Source organism: Esox lucius, chromosome 25, assembly GCF_011004845.1.
Source record: "Esox lucius isolate fEsoLuc1 chromosome 25, fEsoLuc1.pri, whole genome shotgun sequence".
Lineage (NCBI taxonomy): Eukaryota > Metazoa > Chordata > Actinopteri > Esociformes > Esocidae > Esox > Esox lucius.
The window spans coordinates 4,183,071-4,208,842 of NC_047593.1; positions in this window are offsets into that span (position 1 = coordinate 4,183,071).

Here is a 25,772-nt window from a genome sequence, read left to right on the forward strand (position 1 = left end):
AAGATCCCTCTGATGCTTTGGAGCTCTCTGCGGACCATGGCTTTTGCTCAGGAAAATCCTACTAGAACAGCTTACCTTTATTTGTGATTAATCCGAGTCACTTTAAATGATGGCAGGTGTGTAATGACTTATAATTAACATGAGTTTGAATGTGATTGGTTAATTCTGAACACAGCCACATCCCCAGTTATAAGAGGATGTGCACACTTATGCAACCAGGTTATTGTGATGTTATTTTTCATTTTTCCCTCTTTAAGATTTCAGTTTGTTTTTCAATTGAATTGTTCACATTATAGGTGGAAAAGGTTCTGACATGATTAATCTTTGCCTCATTCTTTCACATCACAAAAACCTGGTATTTTAACAGGGGTGTGTAGACTTTTTATATCCACTGTATGTTCATCATACATTCTTCATGTATTTTGCATTGCAAAAATATATTGCAGTCTTTGTGTTTTATAGTATGGATATCCTTTTTATGCAGAATAAAATTGCTGGTTAATTGCTTGGAAATTGGAGGGAAGATCTTTGCTTGAGTTTGCAGGGACAATTCCTGGCCATTACACTGCAACTATGCAGAAAGAAAAATGAAAACATTCTTGAAATTACAAGGAAACCACATAAATAGCAAGGTAATTGAAGGGAACATTTTCACTTTAGTTGGCAGGGACAATATCTGGCAGTTACACTGCAACTACACTGAAAGGGGGATGTTGAAACTTTGTGGAAAGAAGAAGACAAATACTGGTAAATTGCATAGTTATAGGAGGACAGCCGCATTGCAACTATGCAATGTCATATAGAGCTAACAGGTAAAGGGGATAGTTGGGTTTCCTCCTTTGTGATGCTTTGCCAGGCCTTTGTAGCAGCTGTCTTCAGTTGTTGTTTGTTCATGGGTCATTCTGCCTTAAGTTGTGTCTTCAGCAAGTGAAATGCATACTTGATCAGGTTGAGATCAGGTGAATGACTTGGCCATTGCAGAATAATCCACCACTTAACCTTTAAATACCCCTGGGTTTCTTTCGCAGTATATTTTGGTTCATTGTCAATCTGTATAGTGCCGTCCATCAACTTTGATGAATTTGGCTGAATCTGAGCAGACAATATATAATTATTGGCTGCTTCTGTCATGGCTTTTTTTGTTTTGCAGAGATCACCAGTGCATTTTTCTTTTTCTCGGAATGGACCAAACTGTTGATTTGGCCACTCCTAATGTCCCTGCTGTCTCTCTGGATTTATTTTTTTTCTTTCAGCCTAAGGATGGCCTGTTTCACTTGTTGTGTTGAGATCTTTTTTACTGCATGTTGTTCACAGCAACAGCCTCCAAATACGAATAATACACCTAGAATCACCTCCAGACCTTTTACCTGCTTTATTGATGAAGAAATAATGAAGGAATAGCCCACAACTCTTCATGAAACAGTCAACTGTCCAATTCTTTTTGGTCCCTTGAAAAAGAAGGCACCACAATATAGAGCTGTAATTCCTAAATCCTTCCTCGAATTTTGATGTAAATACCCTCAAATGAATGCTGAGAGACTGCACTTTAAGCCCATATTCATTATTATTCATTAACTTGAATGTATTTTGGTAAAAAGCCAAAATAACAAAGCTGGTGTCCCATTATTTCCGGACCTAACTGTATATCACTTTATATACCTAAGTCTATATCCTATATATTTCTCAGGACTTAAGCATTCTCTGCAGGCGTAGAAAACCCTGCTTATCAACAAAACTAGACAAACGTGAAAATATCTAAAATGAACCATATATCTAATATATCTAACCATTTTTTTAATGTAATGGAACAGGGCATGCCTTTTCTTAAAATTTCTGCAAAATGCTTTTACCATGAATCAGACAGGTTTAATAACTCACTATCACAGAATTAAATATGAGAAATTTCATGGTAATGACGCTGCTGAAACTCCAATTGTTCTCCTTTTAAAATATAATATTAAAATACTGATGAATAATTTATTACATTTGTACAGCACATTATATTATAAATAATCTCAAAGTACATTAAATAAAAATTAGCATTTTTAACATTTAAACAAATAGTAATGCCCAATAATTAACGAAAAAGGATAGTGTTTCTAATGTACATTATACAAGGGGAGAAATTGTAACATTAAGTTTACATTTTACCATCAAGGCCCTTTATCTACTTCTGCAGAGGAGAATGCTGACATAAAGGCCTGATTGATAGCGTGCTGCAGAGATGCTTTTCTTTCTGGCAGGTTCTCCCATCTCTGCAGAAATACGCTGGAGCTCTGTTATTGGCCCAGCTATTGGAAGAGTCTTGGTGGTTCTTCTATTTCACAATAATGAAGCCCACTGTGCTCCTGAGAACTTTCCAATCCTTAAATATTTTTGAATAATGTTCAGTAGATACATATCTCCACACAATCTCTGAAGTTTATTGAGAGTTCCCTATATTTCATGGCTCAGTTTTTGCTCTGCATTGCACTGTGAAATGTGAAACCTTATAGACAGAATGTGCAAGCAGTTGAATATGCCAGGGGTGGAGAAAACCAGTAGTTTAATCGCTGAGCAAAACAGTTTTCCCTAATTGATATAAGCACCTCTCCAAATTTGGAAGAAGTTAGATTAAATGTGAAAAACAAATCTAGGATGGTCCTTGTGTGCTTTCTAACAAATATCCCTTTTCCCTTTGCGAATTAGTTTCTGTGTGGCTTTGTGTGTGAGTGCATTGTGTTGCAATTGGTGGTGATGCATACATTTGCTGGAACTCTACCAGATTTCCCAAGAATGACACATGCTGATATTAGATCTCGATCCACTATGGGTCAGTCTTTACACTAATTTACATAGCTTGGGTTCTCTCTCGATCACTTACTTATTCACACACACACACACACAGCATGGTACCTGGGCCGCATTAACATTTCAATCTCACTCCTTAAATCAACTTGAGTCCCTCAGCCTAAACACATCTTTCATCTCATGCACTCCTTCCCTCACAAAGCCAGGTTACCTTACTATTTTGCTCTCTGAGGCAGCCTGGCTCAATCTGTCACCTTTCCTCTCTTTTTTGTCTGGCATTTGGGTCATTCTACGGTTCCCACGAATGATGACTCCATTCCTAAATCTTATTTTTTTATATTTCCTTATATTTCTTCTTTCCCCTGTAATACGCGCTCACTTCAATTTCATCTTGTTGAACAGGGATTGACACCACTAGCAGAGAATTACATTCCAGGGCATCTCAAAGAGAGGTTTTGTTTTTCATTCAGTGTGTTGTTGTTGACCACATGAGAGACCTGTAGTTGAATACACTTCAAAAGATATTGACTGTGATCAAAATGTATCTCAGAGTAGGAAGCGCTGCACTAGAATCAGTTTGACCTCTAAAATCACAATGATCAATGACAGGGAATCTGATCCTAGATATGTATCAAAGTCATAGGATCTGTATTGTTATGTTAAAAAGAATAATAAAACAAAAATGCTAAACTACTCATTACAACTGTACAGACACCCTGAGAATTACTATAAAATATAGAGTTGGTACCTGATTTATAGAGCTGCAATTTTTAGCTGCTTTGCATACCCAGTACAGCCTCACTTTCTTATAGCAGCCAATTTAATTTTCTGGCTTTTAGACTTTATAGGATCCTGTACAGATTAATTGAGAAGACTGACCGCTCTCTTTACTTCTTAGAAAAAAACCTCACCTACTCCCATGCTTCATTAACAAGTGAAATTAGAGAGTGGTTTATTAAAAGACAGGGATATGCTCATGGAAAAGCTTGGGTGAGTCAGGAAAAGCGAAGAAGACTAGTGGAAAGGTGAGATGAGGTGAGAGAAGTCATTAGGTCAGTGACAGATGAGCTCTAGTCTCAAACATCAAACCTGGGTCATCAGAGATGAGTCATGGCACATTGAGGTTTGTTGGGGGGGGGCATCAGGGGGTTGAGGAGGTGGCTTAAGGTGAACTCCAACTAAATCTGGTTTAGGGCCCTCAAAAAACTAGAGCTGGATCAGGATGTGTGTGCCTGTGCAGTAAAAAACAGTCAGGTTTGTATTTTGGCTGTGTATATGCATGACATTTTCCATTTTCTTGTCAGAAATAGTTAGAAAATTGCAGTGCATAGTTTGTAAATCGGGAGGTTCCAGAACACATGGGGCATGCAAGAGACATGGATCTGGTTGGCAAATCAATGCGAATAAAGCACATCGGTAGAGCATATAGCGGACAACAAAAAGCTAAAACTCTCACAATCTTGTCAGGCAGTGCTGAGGGTACAAGCCCATACAAAAAATAAATATATTCTTTAAACATTTGTAAGATAACTTTGAAAATTACAAACATTGAACAATTATTGTATTTAAGGAAAATGTTCCTTAAAAATGTTCCAGGAGACTTTGATGGCCACTCCAGAACTTTCACCTTTTTCTGCTGTAACCACTAGAGCAGGGGTGTCAAACCGGTTCCATAGAGGGCCGAGTGTCTGCAGGTTTTTCCTATAAATTGGTTCCTAGTTCATACCTACACAACCAGGTGAGGGTAGAAACTAACCAGTGACCTAATTAACCAATCAAGTACAAGGAGAGAGCAAAAACCTGCAGACACTTGGCCCTCCGTGGAACCGGTCTGACACCTCTGCACTAGAGGGTTAAATTGGCCTTGTGCTAAGGGTCATTGTTGTGCTGGAATGTCCAAGAGCGTCCCATGCACAGATTTCGTGCAGATGAATGCAAATTGCCAGTAATTTCTGATAATATCTTGCATTCATCTTGCCATCAATTTTCACAAGATTCCCCATCCCTTTAGCAAGCAGGCAATTGTATTTATATAGCACAATTCATACATCAAAGCAATTCAATGTGCTTTACAAAGAAAAATATAAGAAAACAATAACATAAAAACAAATTCTCAAATGAAAACATCAAAGCAAACAAATACATAATAATAATACAAATTTAGATTTAGATCTAGATTTAGATTTTAGATTTATAAACTAAAAGTTCCACTTTGAAATCTATTCTGTAACTGACTGGAAGCCAGTGCAAAGATTTAAGAACTGGAGTGGTGTGCTCTGTGGTTAACATTCTAGCAGCAGCATTCTGAATGGGCTGCAGTTGTTTTACAGTCTTTTTCGGGAGTCCAGTTAAGAGGCCATTACAGTAGTCAACCCTACTATAGATAAAAGCATGGATGAGCTTCTCTTGGTCTTTTTGGGACACCAAGCCTGTGATTCTGGCTATATTTTTTAGATGATAGAATGCTGTTTTGGTGACTGCTTTGACATGACTGTTAAATGAGGTCTGAGTCAATCAAAACACCAAGATTACGCACTGGATTTAGAGCTCACACACCCCCAAAACTTCAGTGAGGCACCACTATGCTTCATAGTGGGGATGGTAGTCTGTTCATTATAAGCCTTGTTGGCCTCTCTCCAAACATAGCGCTTATGGTTTTGACCATAAAGCTCTATTTTGGTCTCCTCACTCCAAATTACAGTGTGCCAGAAGCTGTGAGGTGTGTCAAGGTGTTATCAATCAATCAATCAATCAATTAAACCCCAAGGAGCAAACAACAGTAGTGTTGAATTTCAGTGGCTAGGAAAAACTCCCTAAAAAGGCAGAAATCTAGGAAAAAACCTAGAGAGGTGGGCTCAACGCCGCTGGGATGTCCTCCCTCTAATGCCTTTCGGGGGAAGAGTCACTGGCTTGTTGTTGTCTCTCTTTTGCGCACTTGTGCAGTTGGGCTGTACTCTGCTGGCAATACTCTGCCCTCATTCAGGGTGGTTGCGGTTGGTAGGTGTCCATTTGGTTGATGCGCGGCAATGTGGGCCCTGCCTGTCCAGGGTAGGGCCACAGTGTCGCCAGACCCCCCCCCCCCGTCTCAGTTCCACGGTCTTATGCTGCTATACTATCGTGCTGGGGGATTGGGTCAGTTCTCCTTCCCCACTAAGTTCTCCTTCTCCACTATAAATCGTTGTTGATATGAGGAATGCATTTTCAGAATTTTCCCAGTCTCCGTTTAAACTTTAGGAGGACATGAGATCCTGGTCCACACCGGCGGAGTACCTGGTTTGGGGGGCCCGTTGCTGTCCCTGTCCTTGTCCACCTGGTCATACTTCTGACCTAGTCTAAATTTAAATAGACTCTGGATTTAGTCCACATGCATTTATTAATTATTCAAATTGGACTCTTAATATCTCACCCGGCACAGCCAGAAGAGGACTGGCCACCCCTCTGAGCCTGGGTCCTCTCTAGGTTTCTTCCTAAAATTCGGCCTTCTTAGGGAGTTTTTCCTAGCCACTTAAATTCAACACTACTGTTGTTTTCTCCTTGGGGTTTAAGGCCGGGTGTTTCTGTAAAAGCACTTGGTGACAACTGCTGTTGTAAAAAGGGCTTTATAAATACATTTGATTGATTGATTTTTGAAGAGGGTCATTGGACATTTCCATATGAATATTGAAAGAGCAATGTGCAGGTTGAATTCATAACTGAATTAATACTTAATGTTGTCTGAAGAGGTCTTTTAAAACACATAAGTAGAAATTGCTATGTTACATAAACCCTAAAGCAGACATTTTGATGAAAGAGTGCCCATTTTAAGCTCTGAAATACGCCTTTCCCGCTAGCAACGCGTCATATGACGTAGGCAGAGGCAAACAATAGGTTGTGCTCCTGCTCCGCTTCTCACTCTACAGTGGTGAGAGAGAGCGAGATATAGAGAAAGTTTTAGAGAAGTCAAGTCATAATGGTAAATTATTGTGTTTGTGCTGGTTGCACAAATTCCAGTCTGTCTGGAAATCGTGTACATCATTTTCCTTCTAGGAAAAGCAAGGTCTTTCGTTTTTGGTTGCGTTTTGTGCAGGTGAAGAGAGCAGACTTCACTGCCGCATCTGTCACCACACACTCGGTCGTTTGTGGTGCTCCTTTCACTCCGGAGAGTTATAGACCTGGAGATTTGTTGGAGTCTGGATGAGATTTCGGAGTAAGGACCATGTGAGGCTGATAACCGATGCTGTTCCCAAGTCCACCACCATCAAAGCTTTCACCTGAACCTGGCGCGGGCAGGACTGGAGGACCAAATGCTAGCACTTGCAGAAATTCCATGCAGCGAAAAAGAGCTCTTAGCTCTTAGAAATTCAACACTACTGTTGTTTGCTCCTTGGGGTTTAAGGCCGGGTGTCTCTGTAAAGCACTTTGTGGCAACTGCTGTTGTAAAAAGGGCTTTATAAATAAATTTGATTGATTGATTGATAGCAGAGTAAGTCTTACTTTTAATTCTTTTAACTCTTAATTTGGCTGATTTCGTAATGTTTTAGTCTAATAATTTCAGAATAAAGAAGTGATTTGAGCGTGTATGTATTGGGCAATCCACCATCTAACTAGTAACATAGCAACATGTTAGCTTGGCTATTGCATTAGCAAACATTTGGTAGCTGTTGATTTGATGACAGGAGTAGCTAAAATTGCGTCTGAAACCATTCCCCCATCTGGATTAAAAATGCACTGACTGCAAGTTCCTAGCATCAGGGCTTCAGTATACAGAGGGAGAGACTGAGCTTTAGAACAGGTTTTCGCAATTGTCTGCCTTGACATCAATGCAGTTTGCACAAATGTATAGCTATGAGCTGTTGGCAGCTAGCTAGCCCAAACACCCCCGTTTCCCCCACAGAGCTCGGTTTCTTCATCCACGTCCATTGTAATTTGAGCATGAACTTGACCAGACTCCCTTGCGTTACATCACTTCCGGTCAGTGATGGATAGATGCGGAAGTTATTTTATCACAATTTTATCTCAAAATATTGTTTATGGCGGTTATATATTCCTCCAGTTTTTGAAAATCTACTTGTTTATCATTAATATACACAATGCTGTATAGGGGTGTCCAACCTAAACATTGCTCTTGAAGTCGTATGAAAATTGAAATACTATCTGCCATGACTACAAGGTTAGACAAGAATTCTGGAAACTCATTGAGGAACATTGTGTATGGCACGGGGGGCCTGTAAATAGTAGCTACAGTATGTAAAACTATTAATCAGCCTGGTTAACTTTGAGTAAAACTTCAAAAGAATGAAAACCAGTGATTGATTGTAAATTTATATTTACTGTCATAAATATTAGCAACACCCCCTGCTTTTCGTGATGCGGGATATGATCACTAGTATAGCCAGGAGGAGAGGCCTCATTTAGGGCAGTGAATTTACACAAGCCAGTAACATCTAGTTTATGATCAGAAATTAATTAATTTACTGCAACTGCCTTTGAGGGATCTAACATTTAGGAGTCCCATTTTGAGATGCGAGGTGATAGTCATTTTTATTTGTGACCAAAGTGGAGGAAGACTTTATTTTAATAAGGTTGCGATTGCTAGCACTGCCTTGTTTAACTTTTCTCAGCCTGGAATAAGTCACAGTGGCAATAGGTTAAACTGTACTAACTACTCTGTCTATGCTATCGCCAGATTCCACTATGCTAGCAGGCTGGCTAACAGCCTGCGGCCTGACCTGCACCCTATCTCATAGTGAGGCTATAAGAGTGAGACTCCTGTCAGTGTTCCTAAATAAAAGAAGAACACCATTCCAGCTAGGAGCCAGTTAACTACAAACTCTACCTGCTGCGATGGGCAGAAGCGATTGAGTTGCGCAAGTCTGCTGTAGAGCTCGTCACCACCCCTAGCTGGGAGGGGGCCAGAGACATTTACTCGATGCCGACACATCTTTCTAGCTAATTTACACGCTGATGCTATGTTCTGCTTCATAACCTTTGACTGTTTCATCCTAACGTCGTTGGTGCCAACATGAATAACAATATCTCTGTACTCTCTGTACTTGCCAGTTTTAGACTTCGCTAGCACCAACCCCAGATTTGCGGTAACGTCAGTGGCTCTGGCCCCCGGTGAACAGTGTACAATCGCCAGCTGATTCTTTAATCATGGCTCGGGCCATGACTCCAACTCCAGTGGGGAAAACCTTTTGAAAATCTCAGTCGGCTCTAGCAGCAACTCAGGTTTAACTGGTCGACGGCATTTCTTCCCAGTGACCAAGAGAATGTTATTGCCCGGCTGCAGGAGCTGTGCCGGGGGGCTAACAACACTTTTGTGTCTTCCTGGTGGCACAGACGCAGTTTTTTCCATTCCTACACTAACATAGTCCTTGCCTGATATTTGTGTCTGAAGCCAAGCCTCTAACACTGTTATCTTTACCTGCAGACGATAGTTCTCCTTGTTCTAGCTACAACAATTACAGTGATAAGGCATAGTAATGGTACTTAGCTTCGGGTGTTCAGAGATGTTCTGTTAATTATGTCCAAAAAGAGTCCTGGTGTAGAAAATTTGGGTAAAAGGTTAACAGACACAAATATTGCGTGGTAAACTCTTCAAGTAGATTTTAACCAATTAGTTTATATAGTGTAAATCCGAAAAAGTTTGGCAGGTAGCCAGGTAGGTAACAGCAGGCAGCATACAGCTCGTCAACAATCCCACAATGCAATGTGGCTCGACACATCAGGCATATTGTAACCAGGCTTTTTTTGTGGGATTGTCGCAGTAAAGTCTTCTTTTTGGCAACTCTATCATGCAGTTCATTTTTGTTCAAGTATTGTCATATTGTGCTCCTTGAAACAACCATACCATCTTTTTCCAGGGCAGAATGTATGTCTCCTGAGGTTACCTGTGGGTTTCTCTTTGTATCCAGGACAATTCTTCTGGCAGTTTTGGGTGAAATCTTTCTTGGTGTATACAGCTCTGGAAAAAATAAAGAGACCACTCCTAATTTTTCTTAAATCAGAATCTCCACATGTATGGCAGCGATTCCATTCCTGTGTCTGTTTAATTTCAATACAAGCACACCTCATTCAACTTAATGAGGTACTGATTAGGTGATAACCCGAACCAAATCTAATTTAACGAGGAAAAGTATAAAAACCACTGCTGTGGTCATAACTATCTTGCAATAGGACGAGCTGGATGGCAAAAACTGTGCAATTTGTACCTCAAAGGTACTACCTCTTAGGTAATTCAGCATTATAAAAGAGTTGAAAAGAAAAGCTTTAAGTGAAGAAAATAAGGGTTCAATTCTGGTTTTCTGGCATAGGGATACAGTGAACATCAGGTTGCTTCCATCCTGAAACTTTCAAAGACGGCGGTTCATAAGAACAAGGTCAAGCAACAGACATTGGGGACAACAAAGCTACAGACTGACAGAGGGTGAAAACGATGACCGTCAACTCATTCAAATGTCACTCTACAACCGTAGGATGACATCAAGTAACTTACAAAATGAATGGCAAGTAGCAGCTGGGGTGAAGAACACGGCGAGTATGGTTCAAAACAGGCTCCTAGGCGCAGGGCTGAAGTCATGCAAAGCTAGAAAAATGCCATTCATCAATGAGAAGCAAAGAAGTGCCAGGCTGAAGTGTGCAAAAGACCATAAGGATTGGACTGTAGAGGAATGGAGTAAAGTAATCTTCTCTGACAAGTCACATTTTCAGCTTTGCCAACACCTGGTCGTCTAATGGTTAGGACAGAGACCTGGAGAGGCCTACAAGCCACAGTGTCTTGCACCCACTCTGACATTGGTGGAGGATCAGTGATGATCTGGGGATGCTTCAGCAAGACTGGAATCAGGCAGATTTTGTCTTTGTGAAGACGCCATGAATCAAGCCAAGTACAAGGTTATCCTGGAAGAAAACCTGCTTCCTTCTGCTCTGACAATGTTCCCAAACTCTGAGAATTGGTTTTTCCAGCAGGAAAATGCTCCATGCCACACAGCCAGGTCAATCAAGGTGTGGATGGAGGACCACCAGATCAAGACCCTGTCATGGCCAGCCCAATCTCCAAACCTGAACCCCACTTAAAACCTCTGGAATTTGATCAAGAGGAAGATGGAAGGTCACAAGCCATCAAACTAAGTCAAGCTACTTGCATTTTTGTGTGAGGAGTGGCATAAAGTCACCCAACAGCAATGTGACAGACTGGTGGAGAAAATGCCAAGATGCATGAAAGCTATAATTAAAAATCAGGGTTATTCCACCAAATATTTTCTTCATTCTGGTACAGGTTGATCTTAGGTTCATCTGTCCAAAGAATACTTTTCTAGAACTGGGACAGCTTTTTTAGCAAAGTCTAATCTGGCCTTTCTATTCTTGAGGGTTATTAATGGTTTGCACCTTGTGGTGAATCCTCTGTATTTGCTCTCATGAAGTCTTTTCTTTATGGTAGACTTGGATAATGATATTCCTACATCCTGGAGAGTGTTCTTCACTTGGCTGGATGTTGTGAAGTGGTTATTACTTTTCCATGAAAAGGATCATACGATTATCCACCACTGTTGTGTTCTGTGGATGTCCAGGCCTTTTTGTGTTGCATAGTTCACCAGTGCGTTCTATTGTTGATTTGGCCATTCCTGCTGTCTCTCTTTTTTTTGAAGCCTAAGGAAGGCCTGTTTCACTTGCATTGAGCACTCCTTTGACCGCATGTTGTGGGTTCACAGCAACAGCTTCCAAAGGTGAATGCCTGTCATGTAACGGTGAGCAGCAGCGCCACCGTTCCATACACCCTCAGTTCCCATTACTTACGAACACATCCCAGACTTGTTTTCTGTCACGTCTTTAATCATGCACACCAGGTCCCTATCACACCATTTGTAAGTGTTTAAATGTTTCCCCTCTGCTCCCCGCATTTGTGGGTCATCGTCATGTGTTGCTGTTAAATGAAGTCTTGAGAACCTTTATGTGAAGTTGTTTTGCTGCTGAAGTCAGCCATTTACTTTCGTTGTGTTTTTGTTGTGCTCTGTGTTTGTTTAAGTTAAAGATTCAACACCGATTACCCCTGCCTGCACCTGGTTCCTTACTCCTGCAACACCATACACTACTGACAATGCCACACCTGGAATCAACTCCAGACCCTTTACCTGCTTAATTGATGAAGGAATAGCCCACAACTGTCCATGAAAGAGCTTTTGAATCAATTGTCCAAATTATTTTGGTCCCTTGCGAGAGAGGGGGCTACATATTAAAGAGTTATAATTCCTAAACCCTTCCTCCAATTTGGATGTGAATACCATAACATTAAAGCATTAAGCCCATGTTCATTATTGAAGTACTGCTTAAAAAAAAATAAACGAAGGGAATACCTAAATCACACATCGGGTCTTGATGAACAAATCATATTAAAGATCAAAATCTTTTGCATACATTGTGTAGTTCATTGAGAGCAAGATGACGTAACAACGGTCAATGGATCCGAAATGCCATGGCCTGGATTCAAACTCCGAAAGGACAAGATCCCAGATACAGGCGGCCGCAGGGTGGCTGGGCGATCCCTTAGAGATAGGGTGAGAAGCTCGGTCACCCGGGAGAAGCTCAGAGTAGAGCCGCTGCTCCTCCACATCGAGAGAGGTCAGCTGAGGTGGCTTGGGCATCTGTTTCGGATGCCTCCGGAACGCCTTCCTGGGAAGGTGTTCCGGTCCCGTCCGACCGGGAGGAGACCCCGGGGAAGACCTAGGACACGCTGGAGGGACTATGTCTCCCGGCTGGCCTGGGAACGCCTCGGTGTCCCCCTGGAAGAGCTGGAGGAAGTGTCTGGGGAGAGGGAAGTCTGGGCATCCCTGCTTAGACTGCTGCCCCCGCGACCCGGGCCCCGGGTAAGCGGAAGATGATGGATGGATGGATTCAAACTGAAAATCTAAGTAAACAATTGAAATCACAAGCTGTTCCAACTGGCTAGAATTTCACCATGGCAACTCATAATAGTGTGTATGGCCGGCACGTGCCTGTATGAACTCCCGACAACGTCTGGGCATGCTCCTGATGAGACAGTGGATGGTGTCCTAGGGGATCTCCTACCAGACCTGGATCAGAGCATCAGTGCGCTCCTGGACAGTCTGTGACACTACTTGGTGGTGTCGGATGTACCGTTACATAGCGTCCCAGAATTCAATTGGATTCAGGTCTGGGGAATTGAAGGGCTAGTCAAAGGCATAAATGCCTTCAGCATTCAGGAACCGCCTAAACACTCTGGCCACATGAGGTCGGACATTATCCTGCACCAGGAGGAACCCAGGGCCCACTGCACCAGCGTAAGGTCTGACAATGAGTCTGAGGATTTCATCTCCGTGCCCAACAGCAGTCAGGTTACCGTTGGCTAGCACGTGGTGGTCTGTACAACCCTCCAAGGAAATGCCTCCCCAGACCATCAAGTACCACCTCATTCTACAAGTATTGACAGGACACTAGCAAAACTAGAAAAGAATCAGTCAGGAAGGATAAGGAGAGTGCAATTTTCTGTGGCCACCACCTGTAAAACCATTCCCTTGTTGGGGGTTGTCTTGTTGTTGCCTCTCCTGTTCACCTGTTGTCACAAAACATGTGGCATTGATTCACAATCGCTTGTGCTTTCTAACTGAACAGATTGATATCCCTGAAGTTTAATTAACTTTGCTACATACTGTGATGATTACACGTTCCCTTAATGAGTAGTCTAGAAGGGGTTCTAACAGAAACCAAGAAAGGGTTCTTCAAGAGGTTCTCCAATGGTGACTGCTGAACAACCCTTTACATTCTGAATAGCACCTTCCACGGGTGTACAGTAGTAGTTTGTTTTTCCAGTATGTCAGTTTTTTATTTTATTTGGTGTTCGAGCAATCACTGTGGCAGCTGTGTTGTGCACGGCTTACTTCAGTGCCTGCCTTTCCTCTGTAATGGCCTAGTCTCCACCATGGTCTCCGACAGCTGTTCCTCTCAAAACAAATCATTATGTGAGGAACCCCTCCCAGAAAAACCCTCACATCTTAGATGGAGTTGTTTAATCAATTTGGTATCATGTCTGCTGCAATTTGTTCAAACTTAGGGGGAAAGAGGCACCTACTTGAATGAGGAAGAGTGGAAGATTTGCAAAGCCGATACAAGCGGTGAAAATAATGACTCTATGGGCTGCTCTATGGCAGAATACAGACAGTGTGATCAGATTAGGTTAACTCAACAAAAGTTGAGTTTGTTTTTCATTCAGGTCTGTCATTCTTAGCATTGATCAAGCCTACTCTTCCAATAAAGTTTAAATTGGAATAACTGTTATTTTCACTAGATAGCTTTTTGAAATAAAATATGATTGTAGTGTACTGGGGTTCTGGCAGACTTTACTGTAGTATTCACTGTAGTGTTTTACCAGGTATGTCTACTATGAATTAGTATTCGTATACAATGGTCAAATGTACAATCCTGAGGTCAAAGTTTGAATTACTTTAATTCTGATGTCTTCACTCTATTTTACTTCCATTGGATGGCCTCTTGTTCACTGCACTGCCATGACAGTGGGGCTCAAATTGAAACATTGACTAATTTACTCTTGTAACTTGTTTCATATTGTTGAATTGGTGGCATGTTGCTTTTACAATTTTGTTCAGTGTATAATACCTACTCATTCTGTAAAGTAGTTTCTGTAAATGTACATGCATTATTACCTGAAAGCATGTGGTTGCAAGATAATATTTTAGGAATCTGTTTTACTGTTATTAATAAAGTGCTATAGTATAGCAGCACCAATATGCATTGATATCTGTTAGGAATGGGCACTAATATTAAAAGTCCATATCAGCATTTCTAAACCTGAAATCAATTATCCTTTTTTTCTTGAAATGTATTGCATATTTTCTCCACACCAAATGTTGTGGTTTTCTGTTGCTGTTTTGGCTATTGTAACTGTCCTACTTTAGGGTCAAAGGAAAGAAACTTTGGCTGGCTAACTCAACCTAAACTGGAACAAACTAGCTGTACCGCTTGACAATAATTTAGTAGTTCGATTTCTATAATGTTACAGTGTTGGAGAGAAATCACCTTGTTAGCCATGTAAGCAAGCTGGGTAACGTTAGCACAGTGTTGTCCATATGAATTTGGACCGTGACACATGTTTAGTAGTTTTGGATCTATACTCTATTTTTTTTTTCTATTTTTTTATGGTACAAAAACAATAGGGCTACAGTACAGCTGACAACTTCAATTTGAGGGTATTTTCGTCCATATTGGATGAACTTTGTAGAAATACCCCTCCCTCCCCCCCATTGGCTTCAAAGCTTTCTCTCATGAAGCAGGTATGTTGTTGGCATAATTAGATCATATACACAAGCTGTCAATGGCTAGTCTTAATGACAAATACTGGAGTCCTCTTCCACTTCTCAATGACGACATCACGGAGCTGGTGGATGTTCGAGACCTTGTGCTCCTCCACCTCCCGTTTGAGGATGCCCCACAGATGCTCAATAGGGTTTAGGTCTGGAGACATGCTTGGCCAGTCCATCACCTTTACCCTCAGCTTCTTTAGCAAGTCAGTGGTCGTCTTGGTGTGTTTGGGTTCGTTATCATGTTGGAATACTGCCCTGCGGCCCAGTCTCTGAAGAGAGGGGATCATGCTCTGCTTCAGTATGGCACAGTACATGTTGGCATTCATGGATCCCTCAATGAACTGTAGCTCCCCAGTGCCGGCAGCACTCAAGCAGCCCCAGACCATGAAACTCCTACCACCATGCTTGACTGTAGGCAAGACACACTTGTCTTTGTACTCCTCACCTGGTTGACGCCACACATGGTTGACACCATCTGAACCAAATAAGTTTATCTTGGTCTCATCAGACCACAGGACATGGTTCCAGTAATCCATGTCCTTAGTCTGCTTGTCTTCAGCAAACTGTTTGCGGGCTTTCTTGTGCATCATCTTTAGAAGAGGCTTCCTTCTAGGACGACAGCCATGCAGACCAATTTGATGCAGTGTGCAGCGTATGGTCTGAGCACTGACAGGCTGACCCCCCACCCCTTCAACCTCTGCAGCAATGCTGGCAGCACTCATACATCTATTTTCCAAAGACAACCTCTGGATATGACCCTGAGCACGTGTACTCAACTTCTTTGGTCAACCATGGCGATGTAAGGTCTGTGCCCTGTTCACATCGCTCCTCACCGGGAACCAGCGCACCTCCTAGACCGCAACCTTCCAGTCCACCTGAATGCATCACTCTTCCCGCCTCACAATCACCTGAATACTGATCACCTGGGTCACTTACCTGTTCCTTTGTTTTCTCCCAGTATTTAGTACTTCCACTCCCAGCCTTCCGACGGTGAGGTATTGTTGTTAGTTCGCTGCATCATTACTAAGCCCTTTTCGGGTTAGCTACAGTTTTTTGATTTTTGTATACCGACCTGCTTCTGCCCGATCTACCTTTGACTCTGATTCCCGGTCTAGCCCCTATCTGTCCTTTTGCCTGTGAGTTGGACTACTGTGTTTTGACCTTCTGCCTGCCTGTGACCTAGAGACCTGCAATGCCCTCTTGTGCCTCAGTGTGTACCTGTGCCTTCCTGTGTATGAGCCCAGCCTGCACTTCTGACTACACTTCAGCTGGACCCACAACATCTGCCTCCGTCTGGTATTGTTAGGCGAGTTCTGAGTGGAACCTGTCCTGTTAAACCACTGTATGGTCTTGGCCACTGTGCTGCAGCTCAGTTTCAGGGTCTTGGCAATCTTCTTATAGCCTAGGCCATATTCATGTAGAGCAACAATTCTTTTTTTCAGTTCCTCAGAGAGTTCTTTGCCATGAGGTGTCATGTTGAACTTCCAGTGACCAGTATGAGGGAGTGTGAGAGCGATGACACCAAATTAAACACACCTTCTACCCATTCACACCTAAGACTTTGTAACACTAACGAGTTACATGACACCGGGGAGGGAAAATGGCTAATTGGGTCCAATTTGGACATTTTCATTTAGAGGTGTACTCAGTTTTGTTGCCCGCGGTTTAGATATTAATGGCTGTATGTTCAGTTATTTTGGGATAGTAAATTTACACTATTTACACTATTACATTGTAGGAAAGTGTCATTTCTTCAGTGTTGTCACATGAAAAGCTATACTCAAATATTTACAAAAATGTGAGGGGTGTACTCACTTTTGTGAAATACTGTATATATAACTTTCAGAGGATCTGAGGGTACATGACAAATCTTTTCTGCCTCCTGTGGGAAAGGGGGCCTGGTTTTCTTCACAACTGTCTGGGTGTGTGGATCATGGTAATTCCTTAGTGATATGGACACCAAGGAACTGAAGCTTTCTAGCTGCCAGGACTGTAATTGTCTGGCATTGACAGCTCAGGATTTCGATGCCCTATTTAGCGGCCTCCTTGCGACCAGTGTGGCTGATGTCGCCTAATAATTAATACTACAGGCAAGATTAATTTCTGAATCCGTTTCCTTGCTATTTGGTTCATTTGCCACATGCACATCTATTTGAACCGCAATGTGCAACTCCTCAGTACACACCGCAGCACACGCCTGAAAAGATGCAACATTAAATATAACACGGGGGCTTTTAATAACCATCGTCTGAGAAACTGAAAAGTTTTCCCAAAAAACCCTTTCCAATTAAATGTAAACTACTGTTGTCTGAATACGTTGTGCATGACTTCCTGACAGAGAGATATCATTATTTTAGTGCTTCGAAGATCTGCTATGTAGAAAATGGAGGTAATCATGGAATTCAGACATTAAAACACAATGTTTTTTTTTTTTAAACTAAACAAATCCATTGAAGGGAATGAAGGAAAACCATTTTTATCCTTCTCTTAAATGTATCTGAAGACATGAACAACACACAGGAGTTCATTCAGATTCATAGTCCCAGCAACTTTCCGAAGCAGCAATGAGATCTCCTGTCTGCAAGTGTCCGGCGCTCCCATAAACACCACTTTGTGTCACCGTTGATGCTAATGGAAACAGTCTTCTGGTAGACAGGAAAGGTTTTCCCAAAAACCTTATTCATTAAATGTTAACTATTAAAGCCTATGCTTGCTTGGAAGAATAATATAATGATTATTTTTCATCAGCCCAGTAGGTGTATGTTTCGCAAACTAACACCACACAGCTTTTTTAACTGCTTAAGAGTCAGTTGTCAATTTTGGTCAATGGTCTTGGTACCCTGGAAATGTGCCTTGTCCCAAATATATAAAAAATAATTGCATACCTGCTTAGCCCTTACACTTCCAGGCTTTTTCCCTTCCTGCTTATAGGCTGTTGCCTCTTCCTCAGTTATCAGGACTGTGACGGTCATGTCATCTGTGTTGAGCGTTAAGGAGTACTGGTTGTTGTCTAATAGCTCAACCCTATCCCAGGAACTGGTGAAGAGCTTAAAGAATGGGTCTTGACTTCGTTATGATGACAAGGCTGCTACTATGTTTATTTTTTTTTGAAGGATCATGGTTGGCTAGTTCTTTTGTCTTTAAAGCAATTAACTTTAAGTTGGGAATATGTAATGTTTTATGTTTTTGCTAGGAGCACACTCTTTAGTTACACATATTGGCCTATACTGTAAAATGTAACAGTAAGTTTTGCATTATAGTATTCTACAGTGTGGACTAGTGTACTGCATGATATACTGAAGCCTCTGTACTTGTTTTGATATTAGATAAAATAGTCAGAGTTTGGGAACTTTCTGTACTTATGTCAAATGTGTCTTACTTTGTTTTTTGCTTTATAGCCCCTGCTAGAGCTCTGTGTAGAACTTTTTTTTCCTGCTCCAATTACTCATTGCAGGAGCTACCACTGCACTGGGAGTCTCTGTTGAATCATGTCAACTCCCACTTATGCTCCAGAGAAGTTACCATACCTGAATAATGCAAGATGTCTGTAGAAATGTTGAAACTACTGAAAAACAATGTCCAAGCTTGATTTCATAAACGATTTCCATTATTACAAGAAGAGACCATAGCTTCCAGATTTGTGTAAGACAAAATATACCCAAAATAATAATCCAAACCAATGCTTAAAGGGGCAGTAAGTCATAATGTATTTTTGTTACTCTACTACTAGCATAGAAACAAGCAAAAATGACCAATACATATCTACAGTTAATGTTTCAAATAATCTTCTTAATCAAAATTCTGAGTTACTGATTTTTCCCATTTAAACTTTCTCGCCGGTCAGTTTCAGTTTGGATTGACTTTTCAACTCCTTATACTTGCTTTAGACACTCGCAGTACTATCCTTTCCTCCCTGGACTAGTTGGTTCTTTACTGGGCTTGTTCTGTTTGGGAAGACAGAGAGGAGACAAGTCGTGTTGTTGTTAAGAGGCAGGACTCTGCCTCTCTACACACTGCCCCTTTTTGTAAAATGTCAGATGCTGGACTCCAAGGTATCGAAACATAATAAAAAATGTGTTTTTGTTAGAAGCCCAAAGGAACTTTCAGAGGTTGCACGCATGTGCAGAGGGTCTGGGAAAAATCTTGCCTTTTGTAAATGCATTTCAAGGAATTACCTTTTTAAAGGGGATAATGCTTTTAATACTGCACAAATGATCGAAATTGTAAGCTACTTTGACACTGACAACCTAAGAATCTAAGAATCTAAAATAGCTCTTGCTACGCCGTTTAGAAGATTTACAGTACCCCAATGCACAGATGTACCTCAATGTAGCTAGAACAGATTTAACAAGAAAGCAACAGGTTCTGGATATAATGGACTTGTTTATTTTTCATACACCATGCAAACAAACAACATTAACTCACCTTTACCAGTAAAAATGTATTTTTCCAATGAGAATTTTCTTTTGACAAGCAAACAGTTTTCCCATTATCCTAAGTTGTTTAAGACATTTTTAAACATATAATAGCCTATACAGTAGAGATAGGCAGATGCCAGTCCATTGAGCATGGCAAATACTACTTCCTCCAGTAGGAAACATTCTGTTTTAAAGAAATCAGACATCTACAGCATTTTACAGTAAAGACTGCTAGCCAGAGATCTAAATTAGCCTAATGCCACAATTTCTTGCTGATACGGCTAAACTGATAAATAATGCAACCAAGCATACAGTTGTGAAGGTGATGCAATCCTTTGAGCTGGTGTGGTAGTTACCAATGAGCAGGATTCATTTATGTTATTGTATGCTTTGTGTTGACTCTTGGTCCAGTTTGAAATTGGCTAAATCTTCACATAAAACAAAGTAAAAAATAGACCAATGTGAAATGCCCTGCTGACTGTGTGACTGTCTGATATCAAATCCTGTTGCATAATATAGGCTATTTGGTGCTGTCCAATGTACAACCCTGTTCCCCAAAAAGTCGTGTCACTGCATAAAATGTAAAATAACAGAAAGAATGCAATGATGTGCACATCATGTATCCCTACATTTACTGTAATTGAAAATAGTACAAAGACAACTTATCAAATGTTGAAACTGAGAAATTTTATTGTTTTTGGAAAAATGCATGCCCATTTCAGCTGCTCAACAGTTCGTGGTCTCCTTTGTCATATTTTTCGTTTCATATTGTGCCAGATGTTTTCAAACCTGCAGGCAGGCCAGTTTAGCACCCGGACTCTTTATACTATGGAGCCATGCTGTTGTAATACGTGCAGAATGTGGTTTGGCATTGTCTTGCTGAAATAAGCAGGGCCTTCCCTGAAAATTACATAATCTGGATGACAGCATATTTGCTCCAAAAACTGTATATTTTGTCCAGCATTAATGGTGCCTTCACAAATGTGAAAAGTCACCCATGCTATGTGCCCAAATGCACCCCAAATACCATCACGGATGCTGGCTTTGGAAATGTTAGCTGGTAAGAAGCCGGATGGTCCCTCACCTCTTTAGCCCAGAGAACCCGGTGCCCATGATTCACAAAAATAATCAGACCACAGGACAGTTTTCCACTTCGCCTCAGTCTTTCTAAAATCGGCTCGGGTTCTGAGAAGACGGCAGCGTTTCTGGATCTTGTTTTTTATATGTGGTTACTTCTTTGCATGGTAGAGTTTTACCTTGCATTTGTGGATGCAGTGACTTACTGTGTTCACAGACAATGGTGTTAGGATGTCTTTCTGAGCCCATGCAGTGATTTCCATTACAGAATCATGTCTGATTTTAATGCAGTGCCACCTAAAGACCCAAAGATCACAGCCATCCTATATTGGTTTTTGGCCATGCCCCTTTCATGCAGAGATTTCTCCAGATTCTCTGGCTGCTTTAATGATATTATATACTTTAGATGATGAGATCCCCAAACTTTGCAATTTTACTTAGAAATTGTATTCTTAAATTGTTGCACATTCCTTCACAGAGTGGTGAACCCCTCCCCATCCTCACTTCTGACAGACCCATCCTTTCTGGAATTATCTTTTTAGACCCAATCATGTTACTGGCCTGTTGCCAGTTGACCTAATTACTACAGTTGTGTAATATTCCACCAGGTTTAGTTTTTTAGCATTACAAAATGTTTCCAGTGTTTTGTTGCCTCTGTCTATTTATTTTAAATGTGTTCCTGGCATCAAATTCAAAGTGGTCATATATTTCATTCAAGAAACAATAGAATGTCTCAGTTCTAACATTTAATATGTTGTCTTTGTACTATTTTCTATTGAATATAGGGTTTAAATGATTTGCACATTATTACATTCTGTTAATACTTACATTTTACACAGTGTCCCAACTTTTTCTTGAACATGGTTGTTGTTGTTTTTTTTTATGTTCTCAGTATTGTCTTTTAAAAAACGATTACAATGTTTCTCAGTATTGTGCTTAACCATTACATAAATATCCAACCATATTAGTTATTTGGGCACACTAACACTTATTCATGAAACTAAAAATATATGTGTATATGGCCACCACACAAAACTTGTCAGGTGTTAACAAGCTAACTACAGTGGGGAGAAAAAGTATTTGATACACTGCCAATTTTGCAGGTTTTGCTGCTTACAAAGCATGTTGAGGTCTGTCATTTTTATCATAGGTACACTTCAACTATGAGTGACGGAATCTAAAACAAAATTCCAGAAAATCACATTGTATGATTTTTAACTAATTAATTTGCATTTTATTGCATGACATAAGTATTTGATACATCAGAAAAGCAGAACTTAATATTTGGTACAGAAACTTTTGTTTGCAATTACAGAGGTCATACATTTCCTGTAGTTCTTAACCAGGTTTGCACACACTGCAGCAGGGATTTTGGCCCACTCCTCCATACAGACCATCTCCAGATCCTTCAGGTTTCAGGGCTGTCACTGGGCAATATGGACTTTCAGCTCCCTCCAAAGATTTTCTATTGGGTTCAGTTCAGGAGACTGGCTAGGCCACTCCTTAGTTGCCCTGGCTGTGTGTTTCGGGTCGTTGTCATGCTGGAAGACCCAGCCACGACCCATCTTCAATGCTCTTACTGAGGGATGGAGGTTGTTGGCCAAGATCTTGCGATACATGGCCCCATCCATCCTCCCCTCAATACGGTGCGGCCGTCCTGTCCCCTTTGCAGAAAAGCATCCCCAAAGAATGATGTTACCACCTCCATGCTTCACGGTTGGGATGGTGTTCTTGGGGTTGTACTCATCCTTCTTCTTCCTCCAAACACGGCGAGGGGAGCTCTATTTTTGTCTCATCAGACCACATTATGTTCTCCCATTCCTCCTCTGGATCATCCAGATGGTCATTGGCAAACTTCAGATGGGCCTGGACATGCGCTGGCTTGAGCAGGGGGACCTTGCGTGCGCTGCAGGATTTTAATCTAGCCGTGTAGTTCTGGGCTGATCCCTCACCTTCCTCATGATCATTGATGCCCCACGAGGTGAGATCTTGCATGGAGCCCCAGACCGAGGGAGATTGACTGTCATCTTGAACTTCTTCCATTTTCTAATAACTGCGCCAAGAGTTGTTGCCTTCTCACCAAGCTGCTTGCCTATGGTCCTGTAGCCCATCCCAGCCTTGTGCAGGTCTTCCATTTCATCCCAGATGTCCTTACACAGCTCTCTGGTCTTGGCCATTGTGGAGAGGTTGGAGTCTGTTTGATTTGAGAATGTGGACAGGTGTCTTTTATACAGGTAAACCCTTAGCAATTCAATAATACTTTGCTGACTAAACTGGGGCAACAAAAGTTAAGTGACTGGAATTGTCAAGACTAGTTTGACTGTCATACAATCCTAACACTGACTGTCATTACAGTCCTAACACTACACAGGATATGGGAAGGAATATTGCATCCACCCCTTGAATTGTGGAAAATTCCTTGACATTTTAACTTTAGAAAGAGACACACATTGGCTATGATCACTGTTTAAAATGTAGCTAAACCAGCAAATTATAATTTGCCCAGTTTATCATTATGCTTGTACCCTTCAAAGAAAATACCTTCAGATTATGTTAGTGTTAGACTATAAAAGTGTTATAGTCTAATTGATTCAATAATGCACACATTGCATCTGATTTTTTTATTGATTTTGTACTGAAAAGATGCCCAATAATAGCTGTGTTTATGTTTCTAAATCAAGTGCCATTTAATTACTTTTGCTAACGCCTTCTTTTGAAATTTCTAAATTTGGTTCATGCTTTTGAGTACCTTTTCATCAATAGTTTCTACAGAAACATAAATAATAATCAAGTACACTACAAAATTATGTGGTAAGCTCTACCTAATCACAGAGGATGCTGAAGTTCAGTATTCTACAGAATGACACAATATTATATAATATGCACTACACAAGGAGTGGCACATTATCATATTGAGGTAGAGCGGACTTGATTAGTTGTCTTCTGCCCCTGCCAGAATACAGCATTTGTAGATAATGTTGTGTTTGTTCCTTTTCATCAATGACAAACCAGGCATAGGTTTAACTGCTGTTAATAACTATTTATTCTCAGCTAGCAATCATACATTGTGTAATGTGGCTGGGCTCTTTATCAACCCCAATCTAGCCTGCGGCTCGTCTGTGGTGCCTAGCATCATGGGAGTAGTAGTTCTGTTCCTGCTATTAACGCACAACAACACAGATAACTGGCCCTCTTTTCTTGGACTTTCCCTCAAGCCAAGTCTGACATACTGAGAAGTGACGGACTCCCGCCCAGTTAGAGCTATTCTGTCCTTTTATCCTATGACATGGACAGGATTTTAACTCCTCTAGCCTCAACATGCAAGAGGCTGCATGCCAGGCTGACGGCAGCTTAGCAGAGTAGGCCGCTGTCACGTGTAGAAGGGTTCTTGAAGAACACTCCAACTGACTGAGGGTGACAGACTTAATGTAATATGCTATTTCAATCTGAGTCGATGCCGTCATTCATTTTGGTCCTGAACATGTTTATTAAATCAAGGAAAACATTGCATCGCCATTAAAATGCAGTCAATAAAGACGGTCCATTTAAATTGAACAACTACAAAGAAGATAAGCTCATTAATTGAAGTGTCTCCGCAACCAAGAAGAGATTGGGTAGTTATTCATCAAAGTTGTAAAAAAGTTCAAAAGTAATTCTAATGAATTTGTTAGACAATAGATTAATCCAAAATCTGTAGGATTGTATAAAAAGCCATCATATACAGGCTTAAATATAGGCCATAATCCATTCTACTGGCATGGAGGAATAGCTATGGAACAGGGCAGAAATAAAAAAAATTGGTCTAGCTTACACTTGCACTGACTTAACTTCAATTGACACTACAGATGTACTATAATAATGATGTTATTGACTTTATTTTCACACTGACTATAATTTCTTTTTACAACAGAACAATTTGTGACAATTTTGTATCAGAGTGAAAAATGTTGGGCGTGTTAAAAATAAAACTTAAAAAGCTGGAAGTCTTTTTTACAGGATGGCGCCGTTTCTTGTTGCCTGTGACTTCTGTGATTTCATTACGAAAAACCAGCAACTGTCCCCATGTATTTTTTTCTTACAATGACGACAGTCACAAAAGGTGACAAGTTACACAAAAAAACAAATAACTACCTAAGTGGATTGTTAGGAAGAACTTGTTTCCTTGTGATGCTTACAAGCTTCAGAGGAGCTATTTGAATATCCTGTCATTTTATCAGCACTGGTGTTAACATACTGATAAAGGTATAAAAATCTGTTGTCCAAATATAGCTTCAGAAAAGTATATTTTAAAGATCTATTTTGATATGCATGCTTTATAAAATCTGTTTGAATCGGAAATGGCTTGAAAGAATTTTTTCCTTACATATTTACTTGAGAATTAAAATTTATATAACAAGTGAGTAAATCATCCATCTCATGAACATTTGTAAAAAAAAAAATGTAAACGCACCTGTATACAACAATTACAGCTTAATCAGCCATTCCTAAGCACATGTTTTTTCCCAGTTCCTTCAATTTGTAGGATTTTTCCACCTGCAGTGTCCATAGTATTTCATATTTGTCTGTGTGTATACAATAGGTGTGAATAATCTTTACAATAAATCCAGCTTTTCATTGAGATTCTAGTGGCGAGACAATGAGTGAGATTTATGCGCCATAGAATATACATCACTGTCACAGAGTAATCACTATAGGAACCCCAGCCAAGGATTGGGCACGCGGCGGCCAACAAGAGAAAATGTATAGGATGATAGTCTTGTTTCCCTCTTTGTACATGGATCTGATGGAACAGTAATGCAAATTTGTATTTGCCCACCAGAAAAAATACAAATGAGATAAAAAGGGGTAAAGAAAACACAGAAATTGACAATAGCTATAGTAATAACTTGCAGCAAGGACAGATCTACATTCTATGAGGCCCTGGGGCACGGGTGTGCCCATAACGGAACTGCTTCTTATCCTCTAACATCTTCACATTGATTTCGGGAACATTTTGAAATTACAGGGAAGCACCACTCTTACAGTGTTTTTGTTGATTCATAAACCACATAAGAAAAAAACAACACTATAAATCACTTACTGAATTGATGCTATGTACATTTCAGAATGCTTTCATTGGTTTAACAGAAAAAACATGTTTTTCTTGAAATATAACAGTGGCTTAAAATGT